This window comes from Oncorhynchus nerka, linkage group LG27 (genome assembly GCF_034236695.1).
Source record: "Oncorhynchus nerka isolate Pitt River linkage group LG27, Oner_Uvic_2.0, whole genome shotgun sequence".
NCBI classification, from domain to species: domain Eukaryota; kingdom Metazoa; phylum Chordata; class Actinopteri; order Salmoniformes; family Salmonidae; genus Oncorhynchus; species Oncorhynchus nerka.
The window spans coordinates 33540951-33563667 of NC_088422.1; the positions used below are offsets into that span (position 1 = coordinate 33540951).

Sequence of the window (22717 nt, forward strand, 5' to 3'; positions counted from 1 at the left end):
ATCCGCCATTATCACTAATCATAAAACCCTTTCCCTCTCGTGCATCCGTAAAGTTTATAATTCGGTTGTTCACTCGTCTACCTAAACAGAACATGCGTACTCTATTGTCGGATTTTCTCTCAGGTTGGATGCTGCAACAGTGTATATTAAATGTATCACTTTGGCTTCTTAATTCTACCAGTACGGCTTCCTCCATGATTGTTTCACCAAGGCTAATGATTGATCTGGATGTGGACCGTTCTTTGACCCTTTGGTGACACCCAGTGTTCTCTGAGCCTCATTGCATCTCCATCTCACCCCCCCATACAGCCTCCATTAGTCTCCATGTATGTCAAGTTAAAATGGACAAAAGTAATGCAACACACTCATTGAAACAATGTCATAAATAAAACTAGTCTAACGTTTCAGCCACTTATTCCTGGTCAATTTCAAATGATTAATTCCAAAACAATTTAATTTAATGCATGCATGTATTGCATGTGGCATATAGTATACTGTATATCTTTTTGTTTTTTCACTCCAACAGTTGCTGTTGTTCACTCTACTTCAACAAGCATATCAACACTGCAATCTTACAGGCCAGTAGTGAATGACTATGGACCACCATCTTTCAGCTTTTCACAGGTAAAGACTGAAATTGTAAAACATGTTTTGGATGATAGCAATGCATTATCTAATGTGATAGATTATACCACACATTTTAAATGTTGCCAAATGTTTTTTTGCAGCACAAAGCATGAATTTCCATAGAATATTTCTGGTACCATTTACAGTCAGTGGCCAGTTATTATATACACCCATCTAGTACTGGGTTGGACCTCCCTTTGGCTCCAGAACAGCCTGAATTCTTCTGGGCATGGAATTGTTGCTCAATTGGTATCAAGGGACCTAACGTGTGCCAGAAAAACATTCCCCACACCATTACGCCACCAGCCTGTACCGTTGACACCAGGCAGGATGGAGACATGGACTCATGCTGCTTACGCCAAATCCTGGCTCTGCCATCAGCATGACTCAACAGGAACCTGGGATTCATCGGACCAGGCAATGTTTGTCTACTCCTCAATATTGTCCAGTGTTGGTGATTGTGTGCCCACTGGAGCAGCTTCTCTTTTTTTTATTTTTTAGCTGATAGTGGTGGAACCCGGTTTGGTCGTCTGCTGCAATAGCCCATCCGTGACCAGGACTGACAAGTTGTGTGTTCTGAGATGCCGTTCTGCACACCACTGTTGAACTGCACCGGTACTTGTCTGTTTGTGGCCCGCCTGTTAGCTTGCACGATTCTTGCCATTCTCCTTCAACCTCTCATCAATGAGCGGTTTTCGCCCACAGGGCTGCCACTGACTGGATGTTTTTTTTGGTTTGTTTCACCATTCTCGGTAAACCCTAGACACTGTCGTGCCTGAATAGTGCCTGAATAAAGGTTAAAAAAATAAATAATACTACACTCCATCTCTGAGGTCACTCGTTTTGCCCATTCTAACATTCAATCGAACAGTAACTGGATGCCTGCCTGCCTGCTTTATATAGCAAGCCACGTCCACGTGACTAACTGTCTGTCGGAGCGAACTATTTTCATGAACGGGGTTGTGCACCTAATAAACTGGCCACTGAGTGTATGTTGGTGACTAACGTAATCGACATAAGTCACACTGTTATATTTTCAAACCATTCTTTCATTGTATCAAAGAGTTCAAGTGGAAGTCAAGTGCCTCAGAGTAAATATGCAGAACTGCTATCCATTATTGAAGAGCTTGGGAAGGAGATAAGACCAACTTATGCTGGGAGCAAAAGTGCCATGGAGAGACTAAAGCGAGGTATGTGCTTGCCTATTCATGCACTGTAATGCTAGCGCCTTAGTCCATTCACAAAATTATCTGCCCATGCGGTGGAAATGCCCAGACGGTCTGTCAAAATGTTAATCTTCGCTTGCAATATGGTTCAATATCCTCGCTTGCAATACTTTTTAAAAACTTTTTTGACATTTTGAAAATTCAACTTAATTATCATCCAAAAATAACTTAAAGTTGTAATCTGTAGCGTTGAAACTGCCACATCCGTTTGCGATATTACATCAACAAAGACGTTACTTCAAACAACAAATATAGTTTTTTCCCCCTCTGACATCATTGCACACCATTGCATGCATGGTAGAACAGTAGAGTATGTACTATGATTTTTTTATTTTATTATATATTTTTTACCACAATGCAGAATGCACCTCTGCCCCGTTTTCAAAAATAATAACAAATGCGACTGGTGCGACCAATGGCGATGTTTCAACAAATGTGGATCTCAGTTTTAAATGCCAAAGAGCATATGATTTGCACAACTATTTAAGTCAATAAGTCATCGTTTTAGTCAAAAGTATGATATATTTGGGCTTGAAGTAGGACTGGGACGACACCAGTATTGCGATACTCTTTAGTGCCCTGGCAAGGAAGCAAAGCATGAAGCGGATTAAACTTCTTTAGGAAAACGCCAAATGTTGGAAACGAATATCATTGTTGTCATCCAGTCACATTTATTTATTTTCCAATATATTACATGCAGCAGGTTTTTAAAGGTTCAAATAGTTTGGTCTGCCTCATGTTGTAAGTTTTTCCCTAGAATTTATTTTGCAATACTGGTATCATCACCGCTCTAGTTTGAAGTGACAAATCCGAACTGCCCACTTCGTGCGAATCCGTGTGAATGCGGTCTTTTCCCATGACATGTAATACAAATTATTTCCAACCTCCATCTAGTTTCAGGGCTGGGTTTTATTTGAATGTTACCACCCACCAGCATGGCATTGTTTATTAACCATAAACCACTGCAAAGTTATTCCTCTTTGCGACTGAGCCAAACAGTGTCCACTTGGCCGCCTGAGCCATTAAGCAAATTAAAATAGGGGGTACAAACTTATGTTTTTGCACCGCCACTTTTTGGGGGGAATAATTGTAATAATGCATTGGATAATGTGTCAATTTTCACTTCATTTTGAGCTAGCCTGTGTAAAAATTATAAATTTATGTGTGTATATATATATATATTTTTTTTTTTTATCCGTTATTTTACCAGGTAAGTTGACTGAGAACACATTCTCATTTTCAGCAACGACCTGGGGAATAGTTACAGGGGAGAGGAGGGGGATTATTGAGCCAATTGTAATCTATCGATAGATATAGATATATATAGATGGTGCCTTTGGAAAGTATTCAATCCCCTTGACTTTTTCCACATTTTGTTATGTTACAGCCTTATTCTAAAATTGATTAAATTGTTTTTTTCCCCCCTCATCAATCTATAGATAATACCCCATAATGTCAAAGCAAAAACAAGTTTGACATTTTTTGGGCAAATTTCTAAAAAACTGATATTACATTTACATAAGTATTCAGACCCTTTACTCGGTACTTTGTTGAATCACATTCTTCTCTGCAGATCCTGTTAAGCTCTGTCCGGTTGGATGGGGAGCGTTGCTGTAGAGCTATTTTCAGGTCTCTCCAGAGTTGTTCAATCGGGTTCAAGTCTGGGCTCTGGCAGGGCCACACAAGGACATTCAGAGACATGTCCCGAAGCCACTCCTCGTTGTCTTGGCTGTGTGCTTAGGGTCGTTTTCCTGTTGAAGGTGAACCTTCGCCCCAGTCTGAGGTCCTGAGCGCTCTGGAGCAGGTTTTCATCAAGGATCTCTCTGTACTTTGCTCCGTACATCTTTGCCTCGATCCTAACTAGTCTCCCAGTCCCTGCCGCTAAAAAACATCCCCACATCATGATGCTGCCACCACCATGCTTTACTGTAGGAATGGTGTCAGGTTTCTTCCAGATGTGACGCTTGACATTCAGGCCAAAAAATAGTTTGATCTTGGTTTCATCAGACCAGAGAATCTTGTTTCTCATGGTCTGCGAGTCTTTAGGTGCCTTTTGGCAAACTCCAAGCATGCTGTCATGTGCCTTTTACTGAGGAGTGGCTTCCGTCTGGCCACTACCATAAAGGCCTGATTGCTGGAGTGCTGCAGATATGGTTGTTCGACTGGAAGGTTCTCCCATCTCCACAGAGGAACTCTAGAGCTCTGTCAGAGTGACCATCGGGTTCTTGGTCACCTCCCTGACCAAGGCCCTTCTCCCCCTTTTGCTCAGTTTGGCTGGGTGGCCAGGTGTAGGAAGATTCTTGGTAGTTCCAAACTTCTTCCATTTAATAATGGAGGCCTCTGTGTTCTTGGGGACCTTCAATGCTGCAGACATTTTTGGTACCTTTCCCCAGATCTGTGCCTCGACACAATCCTGTCTCGGAGCTCTACGCACAATTCCTTCAACATCAGGGATTGTTTTTTGCTCTGACATGCACTGTCAACTGTGGGACCTTTATATAGACTGGTGTGTGCCATTCCAAATCATGTCCAATCAATTGAATTTACCACAGGTGGACTCCAATCAAGTTGTATAAACATCAAGGATGTTCGATGGAAACAGGATGCACCCGAGTTCAATTTCAAGTCTCATAGCAAAGGGTTTGAATACTTATGTAAATAAGGAATTTCTGTTGATTTTGATTAAATTTACTACAATTTCATAGTACCAGTCAAAAGTTTGGACACACTCATTCCAGGGTTTTTCTTTATTTTTTACTAATTTCTGCATTGTAGAATAATCGTGAAAACAACATCAAAACTATGAAATTACACATATTGAATCATGTAGTAACCAAAAAAAGTGTTGAACAAATCAAAATATATTTGAGATTCTTCCAAGTAGCCACCCTTTGCCTTGATGACAGTTTTGCACACTTTTGGCATTCTCTTAACCAGCTTCATGAGGTAGACACCTGGAATGAAATTCAATTAACCAGTGTGCCGTTAATTTGTGGAATTTCTTTACTTCTTAATGCTTTTGAGCCAATCAGTTGTGTTGTGACAAGGCAGGGGTGGTATACAGAAGATAGCCCTATTTGGTAAAAGACCAAGTCCATATTATGTAAAGAGCAGCTCAAATAAGCAAAGAGAAACGACAGTCTATCGTTACTTTAAGATATGAAGGTCAGTCAATCTGGAAAATTTCAAGAACTTTGAAAGTTTCTTCAAGTGCAGTCGCAAAATCCACCAGGCACTATGATGAAACTGGCTCTCATGAGGACGGCCACAGGAAAGGAAGATCCAGAGTTACCTCTGCTGCAGAGGATTAGTTACCAGCCTCAGAAATCCCAGCCCAAATAAATGCTTCAGAGCTCAAGTAACAGACACATCTCAACATCAACTGTTCAGAGAAGACTGCGTGAATCAGGCCTTCATGGCACTAATAAGAAGAAGAGACTTGCTTGGGCCAAGAAACACGAACAATGGACATCTGGCCAGTGGAAATCTGTCCTTTGGTCTGATGAGTCCAAATGTGAGATATTTGGTCCCAACCGCCGTGTCTTTGTGAGACGCAGAGTAGGTGAACGGATGATCTCCACGCATGTGTGGTTTCCATCGTGAAGCATGGAGGAGGTGTGATGCTGTGGTTCGTTCCAGTCATTGGCAGCAGAGAACTGGAAGGAGAGGCGGCCAAAGGAAGATTTGGTTTGGGCTATTATTCTACAATGTAGAAAAAAGTAAAAAATAAAGAAGAACCCTTGAATGAGTAGGTGTGTCCAAACTTTTGACTGGTACTGTATATGACCATTTTATAAATGGTATAATTGTGTGATATGATAGCAATATGATTGCAAACTCGCTCCCCCCGTCACGCCAAGATGAATGGTTTTGACCACTAAAGTTTTGCTTCACTACACTCCACTGCTTTGATTGGTGTAAAGTTGGCTAGAAAACACAATAAGATAATGAAAAGTCACCCGTGAAATAGAATTCTAGGAATTATAGTTACATGTAATTTGTGGTATTCATGAGCAAAGTCATTGTAGCCTGTCATTTCACTTCCCCTTTGAGAACAATGAGATCGTGCTGTCTTGGCATTGCTGTACTGCGGCTGAAGCCTGCCAGCAGCCTACCGACCACAAGTTTGGACCGTTACAATGTGGAAAAATGCATATGAGCTATCTTTCAATAGTTATCCATATTACCGGAGCTTCATCTTCTAATTATTTCTGTCGGATTCGCAGCCGCAATTTATGGAAGACGCCAAAACTTTGGATATCACAACAAAGGGTGAAGTCAAATATGCCAGTGATATCCATCTGTGGCAAAGTTTTCCCCAAATCAATGCTTAAGACAAATCCAGGTCCTTAAAGGTAACCAGTAGAGAGGTACACTTAGTGTTAGCTCATTTACTACATATTCCCACTGATATTTTTGGTGTAACAACTTTAAGCCTTTTTTTTGGTCCCTCTTGAGTTTTCATTAGCTTATGAAGTGTCGCACGAAATACCTGTGGGAATCGGTTTTAAAAGGGAGTACAATAAGTGTATTTTCTCTTTTCTCTGTGATGTTAAAGTTCGAAAGGTGTCCATAACCATATCGCAAGCAGGGGTTAACATTTCTAAATGTTGAAACAGAGCTTCAGGACTAATACATATTGGCCCAGCTGTGGTCCATATGTTTGACTGAGAACCCTAGGGAGGGCTGTATGCCCCCCCCCCCCCCTTCCCCTTTGGTTCTCGAGAGCTTGTGCTTACCTTGTGGAATCTTACAATGCACCATTGGGTTCTGTAAAGTTATAATTTGATGTTTCATGGACTCAAGCTGTTAATTGTGTTTTTACCTTTTCTATTGTTTTTTTATTTGAAGGTATCATTCATGCCAGGGGGCTTGTACGTGAATGCTTGGCAGAAACAGAGAGAAATGCAAGATCCTAACAGGCAAAGTGCAATGTTATTGAATTGGACCAACTCTCCCGACTGAAGATCTACAAGATGAAGCTATTAGTCAATACTTCTATTGCACCAATAAAAACGAAACTTTTACTTTATTTTTTAACTGCGATGGCACATTGGGCTTTGACCAAAAAAGTGACCTATGAGCTGTACTTGACATAAATTTCCTGGTTTTATTTGTGCTCCCCTTGGAAATGCCTAATTTCAATATTGTATGAATAAAAACAAAAATGAAACAAACAAAATGCATGTTATGTAGCAATGCCCCTATCATTTAATGAAACGTGCATGGATTTTATAATGTGAGTGTAGGGCATTTTGACACTGGATGAGTTCTACCTATAGCTAATATACTTAGTAGCTACTAACTATTACTATAGTAAATATAACATATACTATAATAGTTACAGTATCTTTTTACTATAGTGGCTATAGCATCTTTTAAACATATTTAAGCACGAGTTACAGCAAAAGGGATAGGTGCTTTTAGCATGTGTTTACATACACTAGCGTTGCTTTCAATTGTATTTGGTTGCACAAAAACAGTCCGTGGGAAGCCAGAAGTTATCCATTTCATCTTACTGTGCCGGTGGGTAGGACTGTTGGTAATTATGGCTGGGGTATTTTGAGACCCCCAAATGACCAACAGTCCTGTCCACCGGCACGAGAAGTCTGGCTTCCCACAGACAATTGTTGTGCAACCCAATACAATAGCGTTGCTTTCAAGTGTATGTACAAAAGGAATAGTTCCAACCACACTTAAACACACCACATTATGGATAAACTATTGTACTAAAGTCATTGTTTGCATCTTTGTATTTATTGCCCAGTGTAATACAACTTATTTCCATTAAAATGATTGAAAATACTGACATCATTCCTCTCTCTTAGACAGATTGATAACAATATAATTGATTTCAATAGGTGCTCTTTATTTACAACACAGATCACAATGAGGTAGGACATTTGTTGATCAGTCTGAATTTTGTTCATGCATCCTTTTACCTGGTAAAATAAGGGTACATTTTTTTAAAGCATCTGCCTCTGAGCAGTCTTCTCCAACTCCTGTTGCCTTTTTCCTCATCTTGTTACCTTTGTATTGACTCATTCTTCAGAAAGCCACGCTCTTCTCCCTTGTAGGTGACCTCAAGATTCTCGCTCATTATCTCCTGAGCTCTTTTCCGGTTTGTGTCCACAGATCTGGTTTGATGACACTCAATTATGAGTATGAGAAATACAAATTTGACAGATTATGGTACCTCCGAAATGGTACAATTTATGGGGGACATAAAATAACCCCATACATCAGATGCCCATGGCTGAGGAAGGATACTGCTAGGTTTCTCCTTGTTTTCCATATGTAAGATTGGCTGTGTTATGGTCATCATGAACTAATACTGTATTTGCTGTATACTTTGGAAGTATTGGAATTAGGCCAAGACTGTAGGCCTATATCTAAAAGAAATATAAATGGCGAACTTGATCAAATGTCTTTGGAGGTGTCTGCAGATCTGACGGTTTCTGAAACACAAACAATTGCTAACTGTTGTCGACATGTAAACAGATCATTTGAATTAAATAATGTTTTGCATTTACTTTCTCCATAACCTAAAACTTCCTTGCTAATTCTGAAATATTGTCTACTCAAAAAAATATAGTAGGCCTACTTAGTGGTAGCCTATACGCTTCAATGCAAAATACTACTGTTATAAACTGCGCTCCCTTTCAGATACATAGAGAGAAAACTATATCAAAATAATCGAATTGGCCCAATTAAATTAAGGATGCTCGTGATTTCAACATCCATTATTTCACCCTTACTCGAAAATATACTGTTTGCATTTTCAACTTTATTTTTCATGTTTACGATTTATTTTATTTTAAATTCAATACATATGGCGTGAAATTGGCTCCATACTGTTGCGCACTATCGCCACCACCTGGAGTCAGACGGACCAACACCTCAGTAAAAGATTTGTATAACTAACCCAGGATAGACCAGAGCCTGTCGTTTCTAACTGGAGCAAATGTATCATAGTGGGCCGAACAAGCAAGGAGGTTGGCAGAACCAAACACGAGCTAGTGAGAGCCTATTGGCGCATGCTGACATTTATTTGCATATTTCCCTTAGGGCTACTCTATGAGGTGCACGTGTGCAATAACTTCTAAATGATTTTTGAAACTTTGGCAAAGGGTAAAGTCTACAAAACGCAGTCCACTCGGTTTGTTACAGATTCTAGTTTTGGAAACAGAAAGAAAAGTATTCAATCGATGAGAAAAGGTGCAGAATGTTGGCAAAAAATCATCTCGACCCATTTTTTCCACTGGGCTTCCTCTCATCACCATATTTGGTAGTGAGTGGAAACGCCACCCGGATGCTTCACATTTACACATCTGGTGAAATATCTGGCTCATTGTTCTATCTGTGCCTCAGTGAACGCTATCATGGCTGACATGATTTCCATTTGCCCCTTAAAAATATTTTATAGAGCATAATCAAATGGTAAACAGGATCTGTTTGGGAAAACAGTAAGACAGCACCCTCCATATGCTAGAATTTGTTGACCTATTCACAATCAAACTTTGGTCTGTGAGGGAAGTAGATCTATCTAGTGTTTTTGTGAATGTGTGATGAACGTATAGATAGTAGTAATAGGCATTATCTCTCACATAATGGACAACAGAGCAGTCTGGGCCTGATGAAGACTACAATGCACATTCCAGATGTTGATCAAGCATATATTTTAGATTCTTCAAAGTAGCCACCCTTTACCTTGATGGCAGCTTTGCACATGCTTGGCATTCTCTCAACCAGCTTCACCTGGAATGCTTTTCCACACATGCAGCGTCATCTGTTCACCTACTCTGCGTCTCACAAAGACACGGTGGCTGGAATCAAAAATCTCAAATTTGGACTCATCAGACCAATGGGACAGATTTCCACCGGTCTAATGTCCATTGCTCGTGTTTCTTGGCCCAAGCAAGTCTCTTCTTATTATTGCTGTCCTTTAGTAGTGGTTTCTTTGCAGCAATTCGACCACAAAGTCCCAAGTCACGCAGTCTCCTCTGAACAGTTGATGTTGAGATGTGTCTGTTACCTGAACTCTGTGAAGCAATTATTTGAGCTGCAATTTGTGAGGCTGGTAACTCTAATGAACATATCATCTGCAGCGCCGGTAACTCTGGGTCGTCCTTTCCTGTGGCGGTCCTCATGAGAGCCAGTTTTAACATAGAGCTTGATGGTTTTTGCGACTGTACTTGAAGAAACAAAGTTCTTGATATTTTCCAGATTGTCTGACCTTCATGTCTTAAAGTAATGATGGACTGTCATTTCTCTTTGCTTATTTGAGCTGTTCTTGCCATAATATGGACTTGGTCTTTTACAAAATACAGCTATCTTCTGTATACCACACCTACCTTGTCACAACACAACTAATTGTCTCAAACGCATTAAGAATGAAAGAAATTCCACAAATTAACTTTTAATAAGGCACACTGGTTAATTGAAATGCATTCCAGGTGACTACCTCATGAAGCTGGTTGAGAGAATGCCAACATGTGCAAAGCTGTCATCAAGGCAAAGGGTGGCTACTTTGAAGAATCTCAAATACTAAATATATTTTGATTTGTTTAACACTTTTTTGGTTACTACATGTTTCCAAATGTGTTATTTCATAATTTTGATGTCTCCACTATTATTCTACAATGTAGAAAATAGTTCAAATTAAGAAAAACCCTGTAGTGAGTATGTGTGTCCAAACTTTTGACTGGTACTGTATATAAAGGTCTGTCTACAAACAATGCCACAACATCTGGCCGCAAGGCCTTACGTTGCTTTATACAATCAACCTGGACTCAAGTGATCACCAGCCGGTCGATCTTCAAGGCATTCCGATCACCAAACATAACGATAAAGCCTTGCGTTCCTATTGCTTTTCATTCTTTCCGCGCTTTACGTGAGATGCACTTGATTCAGCATCCCGAGTCCCGGGAAGGCAAATTCTTCCTATTTTGAACAATTTAATGTGTCTGAAGCTTGTACTCAGCCTACCCGGCAGGCCCAGAGAGCAAATCGGGTGCACCTACAGGTTAACGATGGCCAATCAGATAGCTCAGATCGCGGTGTCAGGCACAGTTTCCTTGAGCCACAGACTGTAAAAAGCCTCAGCAGGATGTTGTATCTATACCTTATGTCATGCCTTACTGGAATGGATTTATTGATAATATCTGTTGGAAAAAAGTTTGGATGTTGCCACAAACATACCTACTTGTTAACTAAATTAAGGAAGTTTCCTTTAAAATTATTCATAAATACTATCCTGCCAACCACTATATGAAGAAGTTTAAGGAAAACATCAACTCAAATTGCTCCTTTTGTAATGACCACCCAGAAACAGTTGTGCATGTAAGAAAACTGTGGCAAGACATCAGTAGGTTTATAATTGAACACATTTATGAAGATTTTACACTATTGTGGAGAGATGTACTGTTTGGATTCTTTACATACAATAGAAATAAGCGGAATCATTTTTATGTAATTAATTTCATTATTCTTTTGGCCAAATTTCATATACACAAATGTAAATTTACAAACAGAAAACCACATTTTCGTATCCTACAAAAAGAAATTGAACTGTATTTTAAGACGGTTAAATGCTCTACTAACAAAAAAGCTGTTAGAATTGTAAGTATATGCATGTCCCTTAAGGTCCTTGTGTAATTGTAATGTGATATTGTACCCCCTAGCTCGATTGTCCATTGTTTGTAATCTATGTATGCTTGTGTTCCCTCATGTGCTTTATGTATTGATTTGTTGTTAATAAAAAATAAAATAATATTTAAAAAAAAAAAAAATTTTAAAGACTGTAAAAAGCCTCGAAAGCACAGCAAAATTGACACTGGGATTTCAAAACTTTTCAAACCATGGCTTGAGAGAGACTCAACGAATACATCAAATAGGTGCTGTTTTTAAAAAGCCTAGCTAATGTAACCGTTAGCCAATTAACAACAAGAAATTGAAATTCGTAACATATCACTTAATTTGTATAGGAAATTTGTACTAATTGTAATTCGTAACGTTTCATTTGAAATATATGATGGACGTCCACAAATTAATACATACCATATGAAACGTAACATATGCAAAATGGTGGAGACAGATTTACATTTACTATGTTATGAGTCCAGGTTGATTGTATAGCTATAGCATTACCACTGTCATATGCACAACCTGAATTTTTCCTTGACGTCACTTTATCCTTTCATAAGAATGCATCATATTGCTCTGTTTGCGGAAATGGGTTGTGCACGATCATTTGGCCAACAGGAGGCGCATTCCATTTGACCTGAGCGCGAGAGGGAAGCAAATGCATAGCTGTGGTTCACGAATAGCGAACAAGATTAGACGGCTCTCCGAAGCTCAGGATGGTGAGTCTCTTCACCATATACTCTTGATTCAGGAGGAAATACGAACTTCTCTTTTACCAGTGTTTGAATCCGCTGCACTATCTGAGCGTCTCTTTCGCTTGAGGGGGAACTGAAATGAAGGCAGAAGGCAACTCGTGTGTGAATTACTATTGGATACAGTGAAGTCAAGGACGTTCAGTACATGGCTTTTCCTTCGGTGTACTACCATAAAGCTTAGGGCCACCGTAGTTATTTGGTCAAGGAAATGTGAGGACTTGGATGCAGCTCGAGACTGATGATGAGTTGTCCCTAATTCCCGTTTTACATGAAGTCGTTAAACTATCAAACGGCCTCAAGACAAAGGAAAGGAAACGGTCTCAATTAATTGTTGGCTACATTGTAACATTTCAAGCTGGTATTAAATGCCACCCTGTATTGTATTTCTATGTCTGCTGAGTATAGGAATAAGCACGCGCTCTTGAAAAACAGAGGGAATGGGCCAATGAACTTTGATTTTGGGTGAGTACTATAGTATTCTATTTCAGCGTACTGGTGTGCATCCTTTTTATCCATGGTATGCGTTGAGCATTGCCATCCATTAATTTGTTAATAAAATGCTGTGATGTTGCTAGGTAACTGACTTGGTGTAAAGATGGTGGGTTTACTTTGGATCACACTGAAAATCTAGGAACAATGTCAGTCCTTTCCCCTAACAGAACAGCAATTCAATATCCAATTGCAAATGAAATGTTCACTATGTTCTCATCATAGCTCATGATCAGATGTAAGTGTATGTCTAGTAGGTGAATGATGCGATGCGGTAACGGGGAATCGGGGTTTGATTCCGGAGAAGGAGCCTGAGATACGGCTATCACATCCAAGAAAGGCAGTCAACAAGTCACTATCAACAATGTCTTCATCAGCACACGAAAGAGATCAATTAATGCACGAGAGAACTAATGAACTACTCTGGATTTGTTGAAAAGAGACGCATTGGTTTGGGGAATGGTTTCATTGTTGCCTCAGCCTGTCACTTGTAGTGGTGCTTGTTATCATCTGAAGATTGTGTAACATGTTGCACATGCCAGGTGGAAATAAAATTTGAACACTACCTTTAATGTCTTGAATCTGCAGCTATGGATTCAGTTCTAATTCATCAGGCACATGCATAACTTATCCCAACCCATGCTTATCTCTTGAACAGGGATGGGCAACTTTGGGCCACAAAAAAATTGAACTCATCCTGAGGGGCCGCTGTGGGTCTATGTACCCACATCCATACCCACGGATGCAGTCTGAGCCGGCCTGAGCCTTTTGGGGGCCCGAAGTGAATTTGCTGTAATTATACCCGTTTTGCCAGGAAATAATGATATTGATTAGATCAGTTATACATGGTAACCTCTTAGAGTGATCTTGTGTTTTTCATCTAGATTTTGTAATGGTCTCTCATCAGTCTTTTTAATAATTGGAATTATTCAGCTCTGACTGCAGCATCACCTGCATGTTTGTTTCGCTTGATTAGTCTGCCAAACTGAAGAGTGATGTGCTATCCATCAATTTTTGTTAGTACTATATTGTGAACTCCTGACCATGTCTCTTCATGCAGCTGTCAGTTTGGTTAGGTTCTGTGGGCTTCCATGGTGAGGTGCACTCCCCACTCTACAGGGTGACTCATTCTCCAGTGCTGAAAGGGGGCTGTGGCCACTGCTGCCCTGATGCTGGTTCTGCACTGAAGGGCAGACTTGATGCAATGCCACTGTTCTGATGGGTGTCCGCTCTACCACAGGGGCACTGTACCCAAGGTTGCCCCTTCTCCCAGAGGTACCATACTGAAAGCATGCACATTCTTTCAGGAAATGTATGATTGTCGGGCCAAAAGGCACACGTTTCCCTTTATTTTGTTGACAAAGTAGCTGAACCCCCCCCTACTGTAGCAGGTTGTGAAGACCCTCCAGGCTTGTGCAAAGGGCAACATGTCGTCTCTCAAGCCACACAGCTTCAACACACTGATAGAGCGGACGTCCTCCTCAATGACGTCAACATTGCATGTTTATTGCCAGAAAAGAAAAGAAGGATTAAAAATGCATAAGGGGTTGTTCCATTGGATTTAAGTCACTTTCTGACTGCACCCATTTTTGATTAGAACAAAACTTTCCATACATATTTGCCCATGGTAGAAGTAATCAAAGTTACTTTTTGGATGTAAAATGCCAAAACATTCAGGAGAGGTGTGGCATATCAAGAAGCTGATTTAAACAGCAAGATCATTACACAGGTGTACCTTTTGCTGGGGACAACAAAAGGCCACTCTAAATTGTACAGTTTTGTCACACAACACAATGCCACAGATGTCTCAAGTTTTGAGGGAGCGTGCAGTTGACATGCTGACTGCAGGAATGTCCACCAGAGCTGTTGCCAGAGAATTGAATACCAATTTCTCTACCATAAGCCGCTTCCAACGTCGTTTTAGAGCATTTGGCAGTAGGTCCAACCAGCCTCACAACTGCAGACCATGTGTATGGCTTCGTGTGGGTGAACAGTTGCTGACACAATGCTGAGTAGCCTCGTATCACTGCCAAAAATAAAAATTCAGCGAAATAGCAACACAATGTCAAATACAGTTAGCTTAGTCGAATAATTAACATCCAATCACATTAACCGTTACTCTCTCACGGGAATTCCACTAACGGAAGGTATGTAGCCAAACGTAGCTGCTGCTCATTCCGTTTGCTCTAAAATTGATAAAGGGTTACAAAAGTAAGGCCTGCGTCTATAGAGACACATACCAGCTCTACTGGTAGTACTGCTACTACCAGCAGTTCTACATAGTTTGTATAGTACTGCATAGTTTGAAAATGTGAAGATAAAAAACAATATATATATATATATATATATATATATATATATATGTATATATGTATGTATGTATGTGTGTGTGTGTGTGTGTGTGTGAATCACATTTTTATTTGGCATACCACAGTTTGGGAATACCTGCTCTACAGCATCTGGTGTCTGCTGTGGTATTGGGCTGTTATATGATGGACCACATTCATGCTCCAGCCTGCCAAACCTCAGCCAGGGAAGAGGACAGGAACCTCTAGTGCTCTGGTGTGCTGTGATGTGCATAGACAGTCAGGTGCCAGATCGTGATCTTGTCCATACAGTACAGTACTGCACATACAGTACCAGTCAAGTTTGGACACACCTACTCATTCAGGGGGTTTTCTTTATTTTTACTATTTTCTACATTGTAGAATAATAGTGAAGACCGCAAAATGAAGAAATAGTACATATGGAATCATGTAACCAAAAAGGGTTAAACAAATCAAAATAGATTTTAGATTCTTCAAAGTTTGCCTTTGCCTTGATGACAGCTTTGCACAATCCTGGCATTCTCTCAACCAGCTTCACATGGAATGCTTTTCCAACAGTCTTGAAGGAGTTCCCACATATGCTGAGCACTTGTTGGCTGCTTTTCCTTTACTATGCGGTCCAACTCATCCCAAACTATCTGAATTGGGTTGAGGTCGGTTGATTGTGGAGGCCAGGTCATCTGAAGCAGCACGCCATCACTCTCCTTGGTCAAATAGCCCTTACACAGCCTGGAGGTGTGTTGGGTCATTGTCCTGTTGAAAAACAAATGATAGTCCCACTAAGCGCAAACCAGATGGGATGGCATATCGCTGCGGAATGCTCTGTTAGCCATGCTGGTTAAGTGTGCCTTGAATTTGAAATAAATCACCAACAGTGTCACCAGCAAAGCACCATCACACCTCATCCATGCATCACGGTGGGAACCACACACGTGGCGATCATCCATTCACCTACTCTGCTGGAACCAAAAATCTCAAATTTGGACTCCTCAGACCAAAGAACAGATTTCCACTGGCCTAATGTCCATTGCTCGTGTTTCTTGGACCAAGCAAGTCTCTTCTTCTTATTGGTGTCCTTTCGTAATGGTTTCTTTGCAGCAATTCGACCAGGAAGGCCTGACTCACGCAGGCTCCTTGGAACAGTTGATGTTGAGGTGTGTCTGTTACTTGAACTCTGTGAAGCATTTATTTGGGCTGCAATGTCTGAGGCTGATAACTATAACTTATCCTCTACAGCAGAGGTAACTTTGGGTCTTCCTTTCCTGTTGCGGTCCTCATGAGAGCCAGTTTCATCATAGGGCTTGATGGTTTTTGGCCTGGTGGCCAGCTTGGTGGTTCCAAACTTCTTCCATTTAAGAATAATGGAGGCCACTGTCTTCTTGGGGACCTTCAATGCTGCAGAAATGTTTTGGTACCCTTCCCTAGAGCTGTGCCTTGACTCAATCCTGTCGGAGCTCTACAGGCAATTCCTTCGACCTCATGACTGGGTTTTTGCTCTGACATGCGCTGTCAACTGTGGGAACTTATATAGACAGGTGTGCCTTTCCAAATCATGTCCAATAAATTGGTATTACCCCAGGTGGACTAGAGTAAAGTTGTAGAAACAACTCAAGTTTGATCAATGGAAACGGGATGCACCTGAGCTCAATTTCAAGTCTCATAGCAAAGGGTCTGATTTTTTTTTTTCTTCTAAATTGGCAAAGTGTCTGTCTTCACTTGTAGTCTGTGAGAAAGACCCGATCACATGATAGAGAGCCATGTGAGTGAGAGGTGCTTCAGAGCACGCAGTATTTAGGGAGAAGGGAACAACGGCCACTGGCCGCAAAAAGGCATGGATTTTTTTAGGGTACATTACGACCACATACAGGGGATGACGCCGGGAATTTCGAGGCATTATCAAGTGTTTTTCAAATTGTGAATGAACGACTGATTTAAGTGTGTACAGCCTGCGTAACAAACAAAGCAGAGCTCATTCTTTTCATATCTTCAGTAGTCGCATCATGCAGCCTTAAAATGTATTAAAAATCAAAACATATAGCCCAACGTTTGCAGAACAAATAAAGTTACAATAATAACTAAATTTGCATATAGGAGTCCATATTTCTTTGTTAACCGCTCAACACAGAATAGCATACTAAAAATAATATAACGCCATGGAATTGTAACCAAATCTTCTCTGCTAAATGAACTTGTGTAGCCCACAGCCATATGGTATAGCCAGATCAGGACCTAACAGAAGGACAACTCATGGTATGCTATTCTGTTATGAAATAGACTACATTTTCTTCATATCACGTTTCTTTAGACCTGTCTAAAATAAATAATGGATTTATTGTGAAGGTTTAGGCTATGTTACATGGTTTAATACTTTTAAAAATGTAGATGTTTCAAAAGGTCTGCATCAGTGGCTTGTAGACTGTGTGGAAGCCAGGAGATGCTAGATGTGTTTGTTAATTAATGGTCAATTGCCATGAGACCAACAGCGATTTGCTTGAGAATCACCGGCTGATGAAATTTCGTGACCGCCAACAGCCCTAGTTCTCACACAGCAGTTATGCACAGATGTGTAGTGCTAGGATCCTTTCTCCCTCAGGCAGTGTTGGTCTAATCTCGGTTAACCCAGAACTAAAGTTTTGCGTAGTTGGTTAGATGCTCAATTAAGTTCAGGGTACATACATGTTAAGACTAGAGATTGAATGAGGATCGGAAACGAAAGAAAGAGCTCCACCCTCTCGCTTTGCAAGTTACTAGCAAGTCTATGGGCCAAATGTCCCCTCCCCTTCTAAAATGTGGAAGAATCTAACACCTGCGAAATTGTGATTTATCCAAATAACCATTGATGAAAAACCCGAGCACCGAAACCAATATAACTCGATCTTACGAATCATGTTGTATTATGACAGTTCTATGGTACCATTTATGTTTACGTAGTATGTCCACTAGAGATGAGTGTTTGCCACACCCCTCAGAGGCAGTCTTAACCTTTTGAAACTCAAGCCTTTCAAAGTCCTGTCTACGCAATTTCTGTTTTGGAGATGACAGAAGCATGTCTGTTCTTTCTCTGTTATGCTGTGTGCACTGAACTGACATGCATGATTGTTGATGACACTCTGATGTTCAGATTAAGGGAATTAAATAGTCTGTAATGCGCAGCGGAGCTTAACTTCTTAACTCAGACAGCGGTGTGTAGTTTGCTGTAGCTGCTGGCAAAGTAATGACAACATCAAGCTTGTGACTCTCTGCATTTGCTGTTTGTTTTGGTTGTGTTTCAGATTATTTTGTGCCCAATAGAAATGAATGGTAAATAATGTATTGTCGTTTTGGAGTCACTATTATTGTGAATAGAATATGTTTCTAAACACTTCTACATTAATGTGGAAGCTACCATGTGGTTAATGATGAGTGAGAAAGTTACAGATGTGCAAATATCATACCCCCAAGACATGCTAACCTCTCATTACAATAACAGGGGAGGTTAGCACTTTTTTTTGGGGGGGGGGGTGTATGATATTTGTGCATCTTACCTTCTCACTTATCATTATTCAGCCTACAATCAGACACTTTTTTTTTCTCAGAGTGCGGGCGGAGCAGGAGAGAGTGGCTCGCTCATCACAACAGCAGGCCACAGCTAAAAAGGTGCATGACAGACAGGCGGAGGGCAGAGACTTTTATTACAGGAATAACTGTTTGACCCAATCATGGTTTCAGTTTGGAGTGAGGTGACCATGTAGAATGTGCAGCTCGCACCGATGCGACCAATTTAAAAATGTAACTAGCACAACCATGTCAAAGGGTCACAAAATATGTGTGTGTGTGTGTGTGTATATATATATATATGACACACACACAGAACAAGTTCGGAGTGTGATAGGCCAGTGGTGAGGAGGTTGAAACTTGAGAGCTCCTTCACCCTGAGGGGTGTGTGTGTCCAGCTAATCCAGCACAGTGGAGCATCAGGGCCCTGGGTCACAGCATGCCTCTCTTTTTCCACTGCACTGAGTGAGATTCTGGGTGGGAGAGGTGGACAGGAGGCTAATTGTGTGTGCGTTCATGCGTGCTTATAGGAGCTCATCAGACATTTTCCTTTTCTTGTTTTGGTTCCGCCTGCAACAGGGAGCTCATGTTTTCTTAATTTCCTTTCTGGGAGTAACAAACGGAAAGAGCAGAAGCACGATTGTGTACAACTCATATTCATCATTGACCAGATTTGTTTACACTTCATATTACAACTACTGTGTGTAATGAGTTAAGTTAATCATTCATTATATTATTATTAGCCATTCATTCATCATGACACTTGATGTTGTCGATACTTACCATCAGCAATTAGGGATATGTTTGCAGAAAATGACTGGTATCCGGTGCAACCACTGCCAACATATAATCGTTTCGTCTTTTTAGGGGGAGATCAGCTTTAATATTGCAGATAGATTGTAGCTTCCATCAATGTAATCACTTTCAATCCCCTTATCTTTTTTTGCAAATATGTGTGTGTGTAATGTAATATAAATTATATATATGCATACTCAGCAAAAATAGAAATGTCCTCACACTGAAATGTCCTCACACTGTCAACTAACAGAAATGGAATAGTGTCCCTGAAGAAAGGGAGGGGGAGGGGGGGGGTCAAAATCAAAAGTAACAGTCCGTATCTGGTGTGGCCACCAGCTGCGTTAAGTACTGTAGTGCATCTCCTCCTCATGGACTGCACCAGATTTGCCAGTTCTTGCTGTAAGATGTCACCCCACTCTTCCACCAAGGCACCTGCAAGTTCCCAGACATTTCTGGAGGGAATGGCCCTAGCCCTCACCCTCCGATCCAACAGGTCCCAGACGTGCAAAATGGGATGGAGATCTGGGTTCTTGGCTGGCCATGGTAGAACACTGACATTCCTGTCTTGCAGGAAATCACACACAGAACGAACAGTATTTGCTGGTGGCATTGTCATGCTGGAGGGTCATGTCAGGATGAGCCTGTAGGAAGGGTACCACATGAGGGAGGAGGATGTCTTCCCTGTAACGTACAGCTTTGAGATTGCCTGCAATGACAACTAGCTCAGTCCGATGATGCTGTGACACACCAACCCAGACCATAACGGACCCTCCACCTGCAAATCAATCCCGCTCCAGAGTACAGGCCTGGGTGTAAAGCTCATTCCTTCGACGATAAACGTGAATCCAACCATCACCCCTGGTGAGACACAAACGTGATGTCAGTGAAAAGCACTTTTTGCCAGTCCTGTCTGGTCCAGCGATGGTGGGTTTGTGCTCATAGGCGACGATGTTGCCGGTGATGTCTGTTGAGGACCTGCCTTACAACAGGCCTAAAAGCCCTCAGTCCAGCCTCCCTAGGCCTATTGCGGACAGTCTGAGCACTGATGGAAGGATTGTGCGTTCCTGGTGTAACTCGGGCAGTTGTTGTTGCCATCCTGTACTTGTCCCGCAGGTGTGATGTTCGGATGTTCCGATCCTGTGCAGGTGTTGTTACACGTGGTCTGCCACTGCGAGGACGATCAGCTGTCCGTCCTGTCTCCCTGTAGCGCTGTCTTAGGCGTCTCACAGTACGGACATTGCAATTTATTGCCCTGACCACATCTGCAGTCCTCATGCCTCCTTGCAGCATGCAAGGCACGTTCACACAGATGAGCAGGGAACTGGGCGTTTTTCTTTTGCTGTTTTTCAGAGTCAGTAGAAAGGCCTCTTTAGTGTCCTATGTATTCATAACTGTGACCTTAATTGCCTACCGTCTGTAAGCTGTTAGTGTCTTAACGACCGTTCCACAGGTGCGTGTTAATTAATTGTTTATGGTTCATTGAACAAGCATGGGAAACCGTGTTTAAACCCTTTACGATGAAGATCTGTGAAGTTATTTGGATTTTTACAAATTATCTTTGAAAGACTGTCTTGAAAAAGGGACGTTTCTTTTTTTGCTGATGTATGTATGTATGTATGTATGTATGTACAGTTGAATTCGGAAGTTTCCACACTTAGGTTGGAGTCATTAACATGTTTTTCAACCACTCCACAAATTTCTAGTTAACAAACTATAGTTTGACCAAGTCGGTTAGGACATCTACTTCGTGCATGACACAAGTCATTTTTCCAATAAATGTTTACAGACAGATTATTTCACTTATAAATTCACTGTATCACAATTCCAATGGGTCAGAAGTTTACATACACTAAGTTGACTGTGCCTTTAAACAGCTGGTAAATTCCAGAAGATTATGTTGTGGCTTTAGAAGCTTCTAATAGGCTAATTGACATAATTTGAGTCAATTGGAGGTGTACCTGTGGATATATTTCAAGGCCTACCTTCAAACTCAGTTCCTCTTTGCTCGACTTCATGGGAAAATCAAAATAAATCAGCCAAGACCTCAGAAAAACAATTGTAGACCTCCACAAGTCTGGTTCATCCTTGGGCGCAATTTCTCAGTGCCAGACGGTACCACGTTCATCTGTACAAACAATAGTACGATAGTATAAACACCATGGGACCACGCAGCCGTCATACCGCTCAGGAAGAAGACTCATTCTGTCTCCTAGAGATGAATGTACTTTGGTGTGAAAAGTGCAAATCAATCCCAGAACAACAGCAAAGGACCTTGTGAAGATGCTGGAGGAAACTGGTACAAAAGTATCTATATCCACAGTAAAACGAGTCATATATTTACATAACCTGAAAGGTCACTCAGCAATGAAAAGGCCACTGCTCCAAAACCGCCATAAAAAAGCCAGACTCCGGTTTGTAACTGCACATGGGGACAAAGATCGTACTTTTTGGAGAAATGTCCTCTGGTCTGATGAAACAAAAATAAAACTGTTTGGCCATAATGACCATTGTCATGTTTGGAGGAAAAAGGGGAGACTTGCAAGCCAAAGACCACCATCTCAAACCGTGAAGCACGGGTGTGGCAGCATCATGTTGTGGGGGTGCTTTGCTGCAAGAGGGAATGGTGCACTTCACTAAATGGATGGCATCATGAGGAAGTAAAATTATGTGGATATATTGAACATCTCAAGACATCAGTCAGGAAGTTAAAGCTTGGTCACAAATGGGTCTTCCAAATGGACAATGACCCCAAGCCTACTTTGAAGTTGTGGCAAAATGGCTTAAGGACAACAAAGTCAAGGTATTGGTGTGGCCATCAAAGCCCTGACCTCAATCCCATAGAGAATTTGTGGGCAGAACTGAAACAGCATGTGAGAGCAAGGAGGCCTACAAACCTGACTCAGTTATTACACCAGCTCTGTCAGGAGGAATGGGCCAAAATTCACCCAACTTATTGTGGGAAGCTTGTGGAAGGCTACCCGACACGTTTGACCCAAGTTAAACAATTTAAAGGCAATGCTACCAAATACTAATTGAGTGTATTTCATTAAATGGTACCCGCAAAAAACCTGTCTTAATGTCAACAGTGAAGAGGCGACTCCGGAATGCTGGCCTTCTAGGCAGAGTTCCTCTGTCAAGTGTCTGGTATTTTGCCCATCTTAATATTTTCTTCTTCTTGGCCAGTTTGAGATGTGGCTTTTTCTTTGCAACTCTGCCTAGAAGTCCAGCATCCCGGAGTCTCCTCTTCGATGTTGAGGCTGGTGTTTTGTGGCTACTATCCTATGAAGCTGCTTTTGCGGACTTGTGAGGCGTCTGT

At 41.2% G+C, this 22717-nt stretch overlaps 1 protein-coding gene and 1 long non-coding RNA gene across 7 annotated transcripts in view; both read left to right on the forward strand.

Annotated features, from left to right (window-relative positions):
* The first annotated feature begins 536 nt into the window (after window positions 1-536).
* Window positions 537-6885, forward strand: LOC115111634 (uncharacterized). Its single transcript, XR_010461502.1, has 2 exons — window positions 537-624; window positions 6705-6885. It is a non-coding gene; the product is annotated as an uncharacterized LOC115111634 (long non-coding RNA).
* A 5228-nt stretch (window positions 6886-12113) lies between these two features.
* LOC115111203 (membrane-associated phosphatidylinositol transfer protein 2-like) overlaps window positions 12114-22717 on the forward strand; it is an 82198-nt gene continuing 71594 nt past the window's right edge. For 2 of the 6 annotated variants that reach the window (XM_065011575.1, XM_065011580.1), the window contains exon 1: window positions 12122-12715. The gene's annotated coding sequence lies outside the window, so the exon portion shown is untranslated. Of the gene's footprint in view, window positions 12716-22717 lie in introns of all 6 variants that reach the window. The other 4 variants (XM_065011579.1, XM_065011581.1, XM_065011576.1 and 1 more) reach the window with 3 other exon arrangements.